Here is a 17,612-nt window from a genome sequence, read left to right as displayed (position 1 = left end):
GTGAGCATCCTTGAGCCCCTGCTATAATGAGGGGATGTGCTAAGCACTCAGTATAAATGGGTTGGAGATAATAGACATGCTCTTGCCTTTCCTGAGCTTGCATTCTAGTGGAAGCATACAGGCTTTAAAGTAATAAACATCTGTATTCAAAATTAGAAAGTCAGTAAATAAGGACACAGCTTTAAATCATATTAAATGAGATGAAGGAATCAAACAGGGCACTCTCATAGATAATTACAGGAGGGTCTACTTAGACATGTGGTCAGGGAAGCTCACCTCTGACTTGGAACCTGATAGCTAAAGGATGAAAGTTTAAAAGTGAGATAAGGGAGGAGACACTCCAGTTAAACATGGAAGACAGAAGACATTCGTTCATCCTTACCCCTTCCACAAACCCCACCAAAATTGAGTGTGAAAAGAATTATTAATGAGAAAGAAACTGAGAAGGACAAAGAGAATGGGTGAAGAGAAAGAGCTTTGTGGTTGCAAAGAGTGAACACGTTTTTGAAAGATAAAAAGTGGAAGGAGGACTTAGCAAAATGAAGGACGCTGAATGCCAAGAGCTTGCTAACAGGACGCTAGTGTAAAAGGAGCCAAGTCACAGCACCGAACTCCCCAGAAAAGCTGCAGGAAGTGAAGACGCCTATGTGTGACAGACAAGGGTGAAGGCACTGGGAAGAAATCAGGAAGATGATATGAAAGTCTGCATAAAGCACACTGAGATGCCCAAATTCTCCCCTCCACTGCACCAATCCAGACCACTCTTCCTCCCTCAGCCTGCCAGGATTCCAGAGGATTGTTATTCCATGGAAAAGTTGAGGGGCTCCGTATCCAGGAGGCCAGGACCAGGGGAAATGGGTGAGATGTGCATGGACACAAGAGTCTAAGCACAGTCCATACATTGAATATGATTTCTATTCCCCCAGTCTCCCAACCCTATGGGTTTGGGTTATAATCTTGTAGTATCATTTGACTTTTTTCAATTGTGTACTTTTATTCCTTTCATAAAAATTATACATGCACATACACATCTGCTTTTAGGCATTCTTAGCAGAGGGAACAGCATGTGTGAAGGGTCTGATTGGTGCATTCAGGAAATGGAAAAGAGGTCCCTGTGACAGGAGAGTAGGGGAGGGAGGAGATCTGGGCTCTGGAGTTAGAGACAGAGCAGGGCCAGACCATGCAGGACCTTGTGCACCATCAAAAGGAGTTTGATTTTTCTTTGAAATGCATCCATGAAAGGGTTTTCAGCCATGGGTAACCTGATCTTATTTAGGTTTCAGGAGTTACTCTGGTTGTATAAAGAATAGATTGTCACATATTTTGCTGGGCCTTCTCATGAAAAATTATGTATCCCAGTACTTTAGAGCGGAAAGGACCTTCAAGATTATTTAGTCCAACCCTTCCTTTTAAAAGATAAGCAAACTAAGACACATAAAATTTATGATTTTCCCAAGGTCATATAGCTAATAACTGTGTGAGGCTTTTAAACCAGGAGTTGGAGGGTGATAGATTATACTTTTAAGAAATCATTCTACTATATATTTCCTTTGGCCAGAAATGATGTCTCCCTTTTCTGAACTTGCATCTCACTGTATTTTTTTCTCCTGTGGTACTTATTCATTTATTACCTTGATCATAGGTCTTTGTGTTCACATCTTGTCTTGTCCCCTTTATGATATTATAAAGCAATTTCTGGAGAGCAGGAAGTACGGTCTCTACCTAATGTGTCTCTGTAAGGCTTTGCACGTGGTAGGTGTTTAATCACCATTTGTTGGATGGACGGATGATGGATGGATGGATGGCTGATGGATGGATGGATGGATTCTCCATTTGCTATAAACAAAACAGAGTGTCTATTGACTGGATACACACAAGTAAATTTTATTCACTCTGATTTATCATTTTAGATTACCTCCTAGCTATACTTTCATTCATATGAACATATTGAAAAGTGGTCATTTTTTTTTATCAGATGAAAAGAGGTGGCCTAGAAAAACGTCATATTTCTAACTCAGGCAATTCTTTCTGCAAAAATTAGCAGCGGGGAGAGCCTCTCCACATGCTGCCCGCTGGTTGGGCTTATACATTCTTTCTCCACACATGATCCTTTGGGAATTTATTTTTTATTAGAACTCTCTTCCCCCAGCCTCCTGTCCCCCAAGAAATGCCTGAGACTGCCCATAAGAAATCAATCAAGTGTCTCAGGAAAACACAAAGAGGAAATGTCTTTTGCTTAAGTGCTAAACAGAAAATGCTGTGTTGTACCTATGCCCTCTCTAGTGGACAAACAGACAAACATATCAGTGAAAACTAAAATAGTGGAGAAAGCCCTGGATTACATCCCTGCCTCACTTCAAATTTGATTTGGTGAGTGGCTCTGGTAATCTTGAAAAAATCTCTCTCTCTCTCTCTCTCTCTCTCTCTCTCTCTCTCTCTCTCTCCCCCCCCCCTCATCCATAAATGAGAGATAGAAATATTTGCAACAACAACTCATAGGTTCAGTTTCTGCTACAACTAAATGACCAACGAATTCTGCCAATAAAATTAGTCAGACTGGTTTGGGAGGTAACTACCCCATTTTTGGACTCACTGACTTGGCTTTCTGCACATCTGTACTTAAGGCTTATGCTGAGAATCTTTGCCAGAGATGAGGTTCTACTGTGTATTGACTTCCTGAATGGAGACATGAGCTTCAGGGTGTGGGATTTTCAATGATCTAAGATCTTCACTCAGGCAATAGTCATTCGGAAGACAAACATGACTCACTGGGCATGGGATCGCAATCAACTGTTCACAAACACGTAGGTTTGAGGATTGGGAAGGTCTGGAAGGGATTCTAGTAAAGCTTAACTCAGCAGGGTACAGACTGTTTCCTTTGTGAAGTGACACATGTCAGAGTTGTGAAACAGTGGAAACTGGAAAAGAGTACTTTGTGCCGAGCCTCATGGAGTCATCCTGTGCCCTAGCCCCAGACAGCTCTTGCTTTCTTCTCTGATGTCCTACCATTTGAATGAAGCCACTGCCCTCAGACCTTTTCAGCTGCTTTACCATATCAGTTATCTCTTGCTAAGAATTAAACTGTCCTAAAAGTTAGTGGTCTAACTCTGGCCAGTGTGGCTCAGTTGGTTGGGTGTTGTCCTGTGCACTCAAAGGTTGCTGGTTCGATTCCCCAGTCAGGGCACAAGCCCAGATTGTGGGCTCAATCCCCAGTAGGGGGCATAAAGGAGGCAGTTGATTGATGTTAGGCTCTCTCTCTCCTCTCCCTTCCTCTCATTCTAAAAGCCAGTTAACTATTCTTTAAAAAATAAGTTAGTGGTCTAAGGTCACAGCATTTTATTATTTGCTCTTGATCCTGTAATATGAGTGGAGCTTAGCAGGAAAAAATTTTTGATGGTCTTCGTTAGGGTCACACTTGTAGGTAATGTCATCTGGAGTCTCAACTGGGCTGGAACATCCTGAATGACATCACTCACATGCATGGACCTCAACTGGGAGAGCTAGAACAGCTGGGCACTGTCCTGGCCTCTCTCCCTCTCTCTTCTTCTTCCTTTCTCTCCAGTGGTTTTTCCTGCAGAGTAACCGAACTTCATGACATGGTGATACGTGGCTCCCAAGAGCACAAAAGCAGTAGCTGCCAGGCCTTGGTAAGGCTATGCCCAGAAAAGCCACAATGTCAGTTCTGTGGTGTTCTCTTGGTTAAAGAAAATCACAGGTCAGCCCAGATTCAAGGAGGGGGAAACATTCTACGTCTTTAGGCAGAGTGGCAGAGAATTTCTGGCCATCTTTAATCCGCCACAAACCCCAATTATGTAGTCAGGTTTTATGGAACAAAGGAACATCTTGTTACCTGCTCATTCTGTTCCCCCAGCTACAGGCACCTCCCATTTCCCATTTGGAGGGAAACCCCCACTCCAGGTTTCTATGGTGGCTTCCACTTCTCTGCCACCATCAGCCACCTTCTCTCTAATAACTTTCTTTCCACCTCATAATTTCTTATCATTCATGGGCTCTGCTGCTCCATGGTATTACTGCCCTGTGGCTTTTGCATCTCTAAAGGTTAGTGACGTACAGAAAAGAGTTAACGTAGAAGGCCTGAGACTGCTATGCGTAGGAAGACCTGCTTGCAAGGTGGACCCTTTACTGGCATGTGGGAACTTGGGTTTTGGGAGGTGTATTAGGCAGGGTTCTCCAGATGAACAGAACCAAATGGATGTGTGTACGTGTGTATAGAAAGGAATCGGCTCGTGTATCTATGGAAGTTGGCACATGTAAAATCTCCAGTGAGGACTGGCAGGTTGGAGACTCAGGAGAGCTGATCAAAAGTCTGAAGGTGGTCTGCTTGACAATTTCCTTTTGCTGGGGAGGCCAGTCTTTTTGTTCTACTCAGACCTTCAGCGGATTAGATGAGGCCCACCCACATTATGGAAGATAATCCAATTACTCAAAATTCACTGATTTAAATGTAATCTCATCCAAAAAACTTCCTCCAAATTGACATGTAGGTCTAACCATCACAGGAGGATTCCCACATCCTCAGAACTTAGTAGTGACTCATTGTGCCTAAACTGTACAAGGATGAGGCTCATGCAGAAGCTTCCATATTCCCACAGAGAACAGGGAAAGGAATTCCCAGTTTGGAATTTTATTACATGCTAGGCAGAGTCCCTATGTACCTGGCCCTCATAGAAACCCTCACCTAGTCTCTAATGAGCTTCCCTGGTAGACAACACTTTACACATGTTGTTACAACTCATTGCTGGAGGGGTCAGCGGGTCTGTGACTTCACTGGAGAGCACTCTGGGAAGCTAGTGCCTGGTTTCCTCTGGGTCTTGCCCCACGCACCTACCTTTTCCATTGACTGACTTTGCTTTGTATCTTTTTGCTGTAATAAATCATAGCCATGACTATATGCTGAGTCCTGTGAGTCCTCATAGCAAATCACTGAACCTGGGGGAGGTCTGGTGGATCCTCAGCACAAGTAAGAAATGTAAATATTATGTCATTAGTATAGGTCTGTCCCTAATCCTTAATACAATTGAAACAAAGCTGAAAATTATTTCATGTATTTAAGCTCTATCTGGTTTGGAGCACAGAATTTGGACTGAAGTGGAGGAAAGAGAATAGTTAAGAAACTAATTTGAGCCCTAGCTAGTTTGACTCAGTGGATAGAGGGTCGGCCTGGGACTAAAGGGTCCTGGGTTTGATTCTGGTCAAGGGCACATACCTCGGTTGCAGGCTCAATCCCTGGCCCTGGTTGGGGCATATGGGGGAGGCAACCAATCACTGTGTCTCTCTGTCTCTCCCCCTCCTTTCTATTCTCTCTAAAAATCAATGGAAAAATATCCTCAGGTGAGGATTTAAAAAAAAAAAAAAAAGAAACTAATTTGAGCATAAAGAAATGTAAGTCTGACTCAAGGTGAGTTCATGGAAAATGGATGAGCACAGGCTCAATGATAAAGGAAGAATGGATAGTATTTGTAGTCCATAAAGATCTGGGTTCAAGTCTTCACTAATTATAAGTTTCTGACTTATCTGAAGCTCAGTTTTCTCATGGGTAAATTGAATGTATAAAAATTACATTAGTGGGGCTGCTATGAAGACTAGGCCAAGGGAGAGAGTGAATTTCTATTGTGCTTTATACAAAAGCTATCCTATATAATAAAGAGGTAATATGCAAATTGGCCGGCATGCCCTCACACAAGATGGCCGCCTCCATGTGGTCACAAGATGGCTGCGCCCATGTCATCATAAGATGGCCACCCCCATGTTGTCACAAGATGGCCGCCACAAGATGGCTGGCAGGGGAGGGCAGTTGGGGGCATCCAGACCAGCAGGAGAGGGAAGTTGGGGGTGAGCAGGACAGCAGGGGAGGGCAGTTAGGGGCAACTAGGCCAGCAGGGGAGGGCAATTAGGGGTGACCAGACTGGTAGGGGAGGGCAGTTGGGGGGGACCAGGCCTGCAGGGGAGAGCAGTTAGGGGCAACCAGGCCGGTAGGGGAGGGCAGTTAGGGGTGACCAGGCTAGCAGGGGAGGGCAGTTAGGGGTGACCGGGTTGGCAAGGGAGCACAGTTGGGGGCAACTGAGCTGGCAGGGGAGGGTAGTTGGGGGCGATCAGGCTGGCAGGGGAGAGCAGTTGGGGGTGATCGGGCTGGCAGGGAAGTGGTTAGGGGGTGATCAGGCTGGCAGGCAGAAGTGGTTAGGGGCAATCAGGCAGGCAGGCAGGCAGGCGAGTGGTTGGGATCCAGCAGTCCTGGATTGTGAGAGGGATGTCTGAGTGCCGGTTTAGTCGGACATCTCCTGAAGGATCCCAGATTGGAGAGGGTGCAGGCTGGGCTGAGGTACACCCCCCTAGTGCACGATTTTGTACACCAGGCCTCTAGTCTATATATATAAAACCCTAATATGCAAATAGACCGAATGGTGGAATAATCAAACAACTGATCGCTATGACATGCTCTGACCACCAGGGGGTGCGTGCAGAACATGGTGGGCAGCAGAGTGTGGAACATGGTGGGCGTTGGCTGCGGTGGGATGGTGGAGCAGGTGAGCAGGGGCGCCAGACCAAGGCAGGTCACCGGTCGCTGTCATTGGGGTGAGTCTGGTAGTTACTGAAAATTCTTTGTTCTCACGTGTCACGGTCTCACCTGCCACTTGCACCTGCTGCCGGTGCCAGCCCTGATTCGCCCCTGAGGGCTTCTCCACCTCCCCTTGCTTCTGAGGGGTGATCGGGGCAGCAGCTGCGGCTCGCACCCACTGCTGGCGCGGCCCCAATTGCTCCACGCCGTCAGTGGGTGTGAGTGGGGCAGGTGCCATCAGCGTGTGGGAGTGGCAGCAGTGGGAGCAGGGCTGCTGGCAGAGAGGGGACTGGGGGCCATGGTGGGAGGAGCCAGACAGGGGTGTGGAGGATGGGCGGAGACCTGCCCCTGTGCCCACTGCAGCCTCGCGGCCCACAGTTCCTTTCAAGGTTCATGAATTCATGCAATGGGCCCCTAGTTCTCATTATAAATGATGCTGGTCTGAATGTCGGGAAGAGTCAAAAATGACCACAAGGATTTGAAACCAGGTGCCTGGGACACAGATGGATCCAGGGAACGCAATAAGAAAGGGGGAAGATGAATCCAGTCTTGAGAGAAGATGATTGGCTTCATTTTAGGCACATTGAATGAGAGCAAATTTTGTAAGTTTGCTATGCTGGAAAAGAGAGCTTTTAATGAGTGTGGAAAAGTAAAATTATAATCTTTGAGTGATCATTTTCCTATTGTGGCATCGTGAATGGCCTTTATTGTTCTGTTCATTTAAATTATAGTGTATAGAAATATTTTCAAAGAAATATAGATTTAGGGCAAAAAAGTGAAAGGCATCCTAGAGTCTAGAACAAATTGCACACAATTTGTGACATAAGGGATTTTATATGATAAACTGTGATTATTGTATGACTGCAAAGCCTTACAGTGATTCTATAAATTAAAACATACTGTGCATGGGTGGAAATAAACTCTTTTGCATGGCTTTCTGTGAATGGTTCAATCATTCATGTCCAAACAGAGAGTACCATTGGAATCAATTAGTCTTAGCTTTGAATTCCTACCCTGTGTGCAAATTTGGACAAATTTCTTAACCTTGCTGAGCCTCAATTACCTAATATGTAAAAAGAGATGGACATAAGACCTCTTTTATAGGGCTCCTGTGAGAATTAAGTGAGATTATATTTGGCACTCACACATAATTGGTAATCAAAAAATATAAGTTCTCTATCCCTTTGTCCTCTGTGTAATGATATTGAAGCTATTCGCTGCAGAAGAAAGTTACATATGTAATTTGAGAAGTTTTAGAACTATATTTATATTCAGGCTTTTGCCTTAATCAATGGAAGATGATGTACAAAATATATTCGAGTAAAGTCTTGACTGGGTGACTAAGTTCAGAATAGAAATATTAACAAAAAACACATTGCATTAAATATTAGTAAAGAATATACTGTGTTGTATCTATAAAATCATTATTTTAAATCTTGATGCTTTATAATTCTCCTTTTCAATAGGTATTATGTGAAAAACCTTCCAATAAAAAGCCATTTAATATGAAACTGGAAATTCATGGATTTGATTGATATCTCATTACAAAATGCTAGCCTTCTCTAGGGAAATATGATGAAAATACCACTGACCAATGTAGCCAAATCAGTTACACTATTGACAACTGATCTCATAAATGGAAACTCATAACATGTTCTTGCTGACCCTGAAGATCTTATAAGATGCCCCATATGCCACGAGCACTATTGTAGCACCTAGAACTTATCTCTGACTCTACACCTGGCTATACTCGTGTAACATAGGACTTTCCCTCAGGATCATAAGCTCTGTGATGGTAGGGAACATACTTGTCTATCTCACTGCTATTTTCCTAGCATCTAACCAAATGCCTAGCACCTCAGACACACAATCAATGTTTGTGAAAGGATGAAGGCAGGAAGGTTGGAGGGAGGGGCCTAATACAGTACTTGGCAATGCAGTCAACACTTAAAAAAAGCTTGTTTAGTGGATGGAGTAAGTCACATTTCCTGTTTTTCTCTTAGTCATGTACTTTATAGGACAGAATGTATCTTAGGCCTCGAAGAAAAGTCTCAAGGCAAAGGCATAAATATTAATGAAAACTATATTCATTATATATAATATTAACTAAAGTTTTATGAAGTGCTTACTGTGTGCTAAGTACTTTATATACATTAATTAATTAAATTTTCATCATAACACTATGAGAGAATTTCCATTGGACAGATGGAGAAACTGGGGCTCAATGAGTTTTTATAAGGTTGTTAACAGTGGAAATAGAATTAAAATCCAAGTCTGCCTGACTCTTCACTACTCTTCACACCTCCCTCAGGGCTCATTGGTTTCCATGTCTTCACTCAGAGCACAAGGGCAGGGTGGTCGAGCCTCCTGTGGGCAGGCTAAGGAAGGTCACATCTGCCTGAGCACACAGAGACAGCTCTCCTGGGTTCGTGCAGCCCATGCATGACAGGTGTTCTAAGTGTCTGGCCACACACAGTTCAGAATCAAGGAGGCCTGTAGGAGAAATGAATGGTCAGGAGCAGCAAGGCAAGTTGTCTTCATAGAAGACCAAGACAAAAACAAATCTGAAAAAAACAAAGAGCCTGAATCCCAAGGATCAGGCAGATGATGGGAGCAAATGCATTGCTGTTAAAAAGGGGACATGGGAGCTCGCTACAGGGGTCTTAGAAAACTTAGCAAAGGCATTGGGTCAGGAAGTGATTGTTGGAACACAAGAAAGAACTTTCTTCCTAAGGCATGATTCTTTGTTCGCCCCCAATCCCACCCCTACATCTACATACTGTTTCTCCTCTCTCTCTCTCTCCCTTCCCCACACATGCTTATGCATATGCACATGTATACACATACTAATGCTGCTAAAATGTTCTTACATGCTCCAGGTTGTTGGCTTCTGCTCTTCATATAAACATGTTTGGAAAGCAAGGTTAAAATGTCTGGATCTAGGGTTGAACTGACAGTGCTTATGTCTCTGTCTCGTTCATCTTGAGGCAAGAACGCATATTCCATTTCTTTTTTTATCCCCCTCACAGCACCTATTACTAGATACCATATGCTCTGCATGTACTTGGCACTCAATAAATGCTTGCTGAATGGCTGACTTTTCTTGTCTCCCCCACCCTTTCCTTCCCACTCCTACGGCATTACTTTAAAGATCTGCTGCAGAGCTATGGGGCGAGGTTTAAAATCCGTTTTGACAAATAACCCTTATGGGTGTTTAAAGCCAAAAGATCGAATATTTAAAGCAGAAATATGAGCTGTGACTTCATGGGTGTTCTGTGAAGAGATGCATAAAGCTGTACAAATAGATAGCATTTCAGACAGGACATAACAGACCCAGCTTTGTGCATTTGCAAATATACAGAGAAGAGCCCGAACTTCACTTTGAACCCTATGTTTCCTTCTGAAACCAGTTTAAATACAAGAGTGAAAGTAGTTAAATCTTCTATATTTTTTAAAGATCTTACAAATACTTTTGGCTTTAAAAGCCTATGTCATTGATTCATAATATTAAACCTATCCTCCCTCACTCCTTCCTCCATCCCCACAGACAGGAAAATATAAGCAGAAACAAGACTGGATTCCACAGGAATCGTGGGAATGAATTGATTGCTGTAAAAAGGAGCTTTTAGACTCTCAGACATGAGCTCTTGGTGCTGGGAAGTCTTAGAGGACTAAAGTAAGCATCTCTAGAGTCAGCAGACGGTTGAAGAACCAGAGCAGAATCGAATCATACAGTGGCTCTGGTGAATGATGATAAAGAGCTTAGAATATAAGTTCCAAGAGAGAAATTAGCATGAACTGAGCAGGTCCATTGCCCCATAGGGTCTGTTTTCTCCAAACGATGTACAGGGTTCCCTGGCTGCCCAGACTAATATGGCAGAAACAGGAGTGCATCCTGCCTCTTCTCTGGCTCCAGCTCTGACTGTCCCATATTCTCTTAAAGCAGCTGATGTGGAGAAACAGTGAATGTCCTGAGCTCTTAGCTCATACGTCTATGTTCTAGAGGTGCTTTCAGCAAGTGGAAGCTGCTTGACAGGTATTATTTTTTGTTTAAACTTAGGTAAAACTAATTTCCACGGAGCTACGGCTGTCCAGGTGTTGAAGAGGTTACTTGGAGCTAAGGGTTTGTAAGGCAGTTGGACTCAAATGAACTTTACTACCTAGCTATAGAAATTAAATTGACCTTAAGAACTCTGGGTTACATTACTAATTTTTACATTGCTAAGATCAGAAGTGTGCTCTCTTTCCATTTTATCCTTTGTTCTCATTTCCGGTAAATTTAAAGCAGATCAATATCCTTGGGTTCTATAGAAATTATATTTGTGCAAGGGGATTGGCCAGATAATAGACATTTGGATAAACAAAATATCTTAGTTTCCTTGATAATGTTTTACAGTTTACAAAGAATCTTCTCATTTCTCATTTATGTAATGCTCAAAAAATCTATAGGGTAGGAATGATTATTATTGTCTTTTTACAGGTGAGGAAATGGAAGCTCAGAGAATTTTATTCAGTGTATTCATTCATTCAATTAGTATAATTTTAGACCCAATTATAGGGTAGACACTGGAAATACAAAGATAGAAAAAACCTAGTCATGACCTAAAGGAGTTCACCATTTATTATGTATAACAAATAGGTAAATAAAACAATGATAATGGCACCCTGGCCAATGTTGCTAAGTGGTTAGAGTGTCAGCCCACACACCGAAGGGTCACAGGTTCAGTTCCCAGTCAAGGGCATGTACCTGGGTTGCAGGTTTGACCCCAGCCCTGGTCGGAGTATGTACGGTAAGTAACCAATCAATGTGTCTCTCTGACATGTATGTTTCTCTTTCTCTCTCTTCCTTTCCCAGCTTCCCTTCCACTCTCTTTGAAAATCAATGGGAAAAAAAATATCTTTGGGTGAAGATTAACAAAATAAGACCCACAAAATAATTATTGTGACATGTAATAAGTACTATGTTAGGCAGAGGTACTACTATATACAGTGATGGCAAAAGGAAAGAATTACCAAATTTAGTTGGCTGTGAATGAGTAGACTTTTCAAAAGAGGAGGTCTTTGAAGTGTGTTATGATAAGATGAATTTGCCCAAAAGATGAAGCATAAAGCAGAGGAGCAGCAAGTGGCAAGGCACAGAAGCAAAGAATTATATGATGAATTCAAGAATGGCTAACAGTTCAGCCTGGTTGTGAGTACGGAAGGCAGGAAAACGAGATTGGGAATACTTTACCAGTGGGCAACAAGGAGGTTGTGGACTGGTGTGGTGAGTCAGTGAAATGAAGTCTTCAGAAAATCAGGTTCATTTGACTTGTTTCACCACACGAGGTTTCCATATCTAAGGTTTCTTCCCAGTTCAAAATAATTACTCCAGATTTAGCCATTGCTTCTATTCTAAACAGCAGAAAGGAGTAAAAGGAACAAAGGCCCAAGCCAACTGTCTTTTAAGAGACTCTTTTAGAAGCTGCCATGGGACGCTTCTGCCTACAACTCATTAGTCAGAACTAGTCACATGGCCACAACTACTGCTAAAGACTGTTCATAGATTCTATTATGGTGACTAATGTGCTCAGTTAAGATTTTGTGGTGCTATTACCGTATTAAGGAAAAAAGAGAGAATGGAATTTGGAAGACAACTGGGAGTATCTGCCATTGAGTGGAACGAGAAAGCTGATCATAGATTGTTATAAATGTGAACTTTGCCTTCTGGATAATAGGATGTCATTGAAGGGTTTTGATTAAGTACTTTAGATGACCATATTTTTATATGTGATTAAGATAGATGATACACTGGAGAGGATGAGATTGGAGACAGAGGAACCAGTTGGAGATCACTATGGTGGTCCAGATGAAAGACAATGGAATCCTGACTTACATAGTAGTAGAGATAGAGAAAAAATAATGAAGAAGGGAAACATTAAGGAAGTTATGATATTTGAGTAGTAAGGGGCAGGAGTCAAACCCCAACCTTCAACTCCAAGCCCATGTACATGGAATCCATCTCTCTTAAACAACATGATGGCAACTGGATTTCAAACTCCCATCAGCCCTTCAAGTCATGTTGTGAAAATCAGATAATAGGATCTAGATCCAGGAACTGAAGAGCCTCAAAACAAGAACACATTTGTGGCAGGATAATATTTTGAGATATTTTCCATTTTATCTTCCTGCATTCAAGCAGATAAAAGATTCTCAGCTGGGCTTCTTAGCTTATGGTAAGTCTGCAATAGGACTTCTGAGGTTTGATTTCTAAGTATCAGCACATGCAAGAGAGAGTTGAAGAGGGAGAGATTTCAGCCAGAGTAGGAAGACATTTTTAGACTCCGGAGGAGAAGATTGGCTTTCCTCTCCTGGCACCAACTGGGGGACCTGGAAGGAGATGAGGGGAAACATCCATGAGGGGCCCCAGGAAGGCTGGACCTAAGGTCTAGTGTCACCAAAGATTTCTCTGCCCTCAGCATGATGCCGGAAGACCAACCTGGTAGGACAATGTGAGCTGGAAATAATCTACAACCCAAAGGATATTTCAGAAAACTTAGCACCATGTGAAATCACGGCAAAGCCTACTCAGCCATTAAATAACATTCAAAAAAAGAGAGCTAGAGGTTACAATTAATTGATGTATAGAAATGAAAAGTTCACTGAAATACTGAAAACAAAGTTGAAAACGTACGAGAAATAAAGAAAAGGACTGGGATTCATTCCTACAGCTCTGCTCTGCAGAGGAACCCTGGTGACAAGGCTTTCTATAGTCTCGGGGCTGGGCAATTCAGAACAGCTCCAGAATATAATTTTGTGACTGCCTCTCCTTTTTCTTAACTCTGATTCTGTATAGAAACAAATTCAGACTGATTTTATGTCTATTTGTATCCATTATTTACTTGTAAATGTTCCAAGTAACTCAGATCCCCCCTCAGAAGACACTCTAGTATCACTTAACTGGATATTTCAGAACAAATGCACTTCTTATTTGGAAATATCCAGATAGTATTCTAGGTATAATCTAATTTTTTTTCATTATTACAAATGCTCAAATCAGGATATCTGTATACAGTATTTATCCAAACACCCTTCATTTATATAATATTGACAGCATATACAACCAGTATAATTTGCAAAATCAGCATGATTCTTCTATTTAAAGCAGTATTCCCTGGGTGTAATCTGAGCTTGAAAAACAAGTTTATTATATTTTATTTCTGGGGACAACATATCACACTTTAAATATGGCTACAAATCAGAAGTTTTGGGAAGACAAATTTTAGCCTTGAAAAGAAGGAAGTGTGTTGTATTCCCATAGAATTGAAAATAAATGATAATGTTTTAGAACTCTGAGAAATATCTGTTATTTGTCTTTCTCTTCTATTTTGTCTACCATAAGCCCCTTTTCATATTTACATTCTATTTAATTTTCTCCATGCCTTCAAGTAGTTTTATTTTATCTTTAAAAATATTATAATCTAAAAATACGGCAAGGGGAATTCAAATAAGAAAATAATAATCAGAGCCATTCATGGCTCACGTGCCCAGACTAAGCTGTATTTATGGAAGAGTTGTGTGTTTTTTTCTAGAAATTTAATGTGTAAATTAAGTTGCAGCAAGGCAAGTCAAATTATTCCCCGGCCATTTGTAGTATGCAATGTTTTATGTGACTTTTTACCCTCTTATTCAATAAAACAATGCGTACTTGTATAGTAGCCAGACGAAGTGGTGATTCATACTCATCCAGGAGATGCCAAGTACTGTACCTCCTTGAGGAAACACACTCACCATGTGTAATGGGAACACTTGGATTTCCTGAAGTGATTCAACATTAAATTGAATTCAACATTGAACTGAGTAGCCATAGATGTTAACAATCACAAGATCGGATGAGTTTCACTTGCCTTTGTGCAACTCCCACTGATTTATTACAAGCTAAGAAAGAGACATTTCCTTGTTAGTTTGAAGAGAAACATTTTCACTCAAGGAAACTGATTAAAGAATTTGATCTTTTTCTTATTAATACAAAATAATAAAGGATTTGGGTGAAAGGGTGGTCAGCCGTGGCTCTGTGATAGAGAACTCCCATTGAGCTCTTCTCTTAAATTATGCAACTTCTAGTTTAAGAGGAACTCTGAGCCAGACTGGCCACTGGCTACATTATCACTGGTTTGATAAAATAGGTCCTGGTCTCCATTAGAAAAGATGCTTATAAAAATCCATAGTGTGCTAGATATTAGATCACCAGAAATTATTGCTTTTAAATGTAGGCAGAGGAAAACAGATTTGATGTGGCAGTACTAGGGAGCCGCAGTGGGTCATTGAGTGAAGAAATAAGAATTTCATTGAAAATGCAAGTTCACTCCCAAATTCATAAACACAACAGCTTAGAGAAATCCAGCTACTTTATCATTTGGGGACAGTAACCAAAAAATGAGGTTCTTGGACTAGAAGGTGAAATTATAAGAGCAGGAATAAGGATGGGGGAGAAGGAAGCAGCTTTAGGCACTATAGTGGGCATGGCCACTGGAGGGCAAAGATGACTTTGTGTACAGCTTGAACTAAGCCAATTAAAAAATAAGGTCATTTGTATTTGTATTCAAGGCAAACCGTCACCAGAGAACTTGAGTGTATTATCCACAGCATCTAGGTCCTTTAATCACAGAGTGTTTAGAAGGTTAGAATTTCAAACTAAATTATAAAAGTGTCACAGCAAGTTCTACATAAACTAAAAATTGGGGAATCTGAACTGAATTGCCAAGAAGAAAGCCTGAAATGTGTATCTTGAGGCCAGCCTTCAAGGAGAGTACAATGCAAGAAAGTGAAGGGCCACTTCCAAACTACCCATTACTCACTCTGAGAAAGCCTCCTTTTCACCAATAGGCATCCTATATAATAAAAGCGTAGTAGGCAAATGGTCCCCTCGAAGTACAGGCAGCACATAGTGAGTGCTTTCCAAAGGGCATAGTTACAGAGGTGGGGGGAGATTAACTTTATGTGGGAAACCTGACAAACACTACCTCAGCCAGGTGTGAACAGCACCACTGATAAGGTATATGTCAATGGTATGTACCATTGATGGATATAATGAAAATGGCACTCTGCCTCTGTGGTCTTCCTCCCCAAACCCAGGCTAATCACGACAAAAACATCAGACAAATCCAATTGAGACATTCTTTGAAATACTTGACCAGTATTCCTCAAAGTTGTCAGGGTCATAAAAAAATCAGAAAAATCTGTCACAGTCAAGAGAAACCTACAGAAACATGACAACTATATGTAATGTAGTTGTTGTCTCTGGGTGAGATCGTAGAACAAAAAAAGGGAATTAGGGGAAAACAGGAATATTGAATAAAGCACGGTCCTTAATTAATAGTAATGCATACATTTGATGAATTAATTAGGACAAATGCACTATCGTAACTAACATAAGATGTTAATAGGGGAAACAGCCTAGGGTATATGAGAACTTTCTGTGCTACCTTTGCAATTTGTTTGTAAATATAAAATTATTCTATAATTAAGTTCGTGTTTTAAATGACCTTTTCTTGGGCCTGACATAAGCAGAGCTCATTCCTTTTCCCTTATGAAAAATATTTTTGTTCAAAAGTTGCTGCTGTTCAATGCGCGGAGCCTGTGCCCATACCAACAACTTGACTAAGCTGATTTTACATCAAAGCATTTCCTGTTTCTCTGGAGCATGTACGCACTGAATCTTCGCAGCAACAATGAAATTGGGCTATTATCAAAGTGCTATGTTATATTGTATGCTGCAATAGCTTATAGAGTGTAACTTCTAATGCTGTAAATAGTAATTGTCTGCTGCTCCTTACCAACATGCACACCAACTGCAAATATTCCTGCTGTTGCCCTCCAGAGCCTTGCAGGTGAGAGATGTGTATACTGGACCAGTCACAACACTGAAGGAGAGGCGGTAAGAACTGTCCTCCCTTTCTCATACAATGGTGTTAATATCTATATAATATCAAGATCACTACTGCAGGCTCTCCCATCTGTGCTCCCAGAAGAATGATAAGTGAGACACTTTCCCTGAGACAAAAAGGGAACACACAACATTGTGTGCTGTGTGTTCAAAACGGTGCCAATTCAAACTGTAAGATAAAATATTTTAGAAGATCTCACTATTTAAATTTCTAATTCATACACAGATACCAAGATACCCTCTAGCTTTTTAATTACCAAATGCAATGCCTTAAAAAAATGTAGATATAGTCATGCTTATAGAGAATTATCAACTCATTTTTTCTTCTTTCTTTTTCCTAAAGATTTTGTGATAAAGTCTAATAACGCTTCGAAAATTAAAGTTTGAATTATTTTTGTTTCAATGGATACTATTAAGAAAAGGAAGTTAAATGAGGTATTTCAGTCAGACAAATTAAGCATAGGCCCTGAGCCCTTACTGCATCAGGAGCAGAAGTCTCATGACACTTGGTCCTTTGCATGCGGTATTTAGGAAAGCAGCAATATCTGAGAAAGCAAGAGATGCCTGAAATGTATCTTTAAATGCAATAAGAAGAAAAAAAACACATTCTAATGAATTCTCTTAGTAGTTTCCTCCGCATATGACACCTACATGGGGGCATGAGAATGTTCTCAGGTAAAACATTCTGCGTGAAAACACGTATAATCAATTGGATTTAAAACATTAGACCTGATCCTCTAAAAAGGAATACAAATGTATCATATCAGGCTGTAAATTCTGACACATTGAGCCACTATTTTAGGAGCTACTAATTACATTAGGGAAGGGTACTTCACTTCACTAAAAACCTTTCTTAGTGACTAATTAACTAATTAGCTAATTAGGGTGCTAAATGTTAGGATATCCTGTCTATGAAGATTTAATCATATATGAAGTTGATAATCCTTAAAATGATGAAAGTAAAAACTATCTCAGTTTTAACAGTCATAAATTCTACGTAATTTCTAAAGAATGACAATTCTATATAAAAGATCATAGAGCTGTAAGGTTGACGCTCAGGAAATAAATTAACTAACACAGCCTGAACAGAGCAGCTGGTAATTAAGGGTT

Source organism: Plecotus auritus, assembly GCF_963455305.1.
Source record: "Plecotus auritus genome assembly, chromosome: 3".
Classification (NCBI taxonomy): Eukaryota; Metazoa; Chordata; class Mammalia; order Chiroptera; family Vespertilionidae; genus Plecotus; species Plecotus auritus.
The sequence above is the reverse complement of the archived record's forward strand: the minus strand, read 5'-3'. Positions refer to the sequence as shown.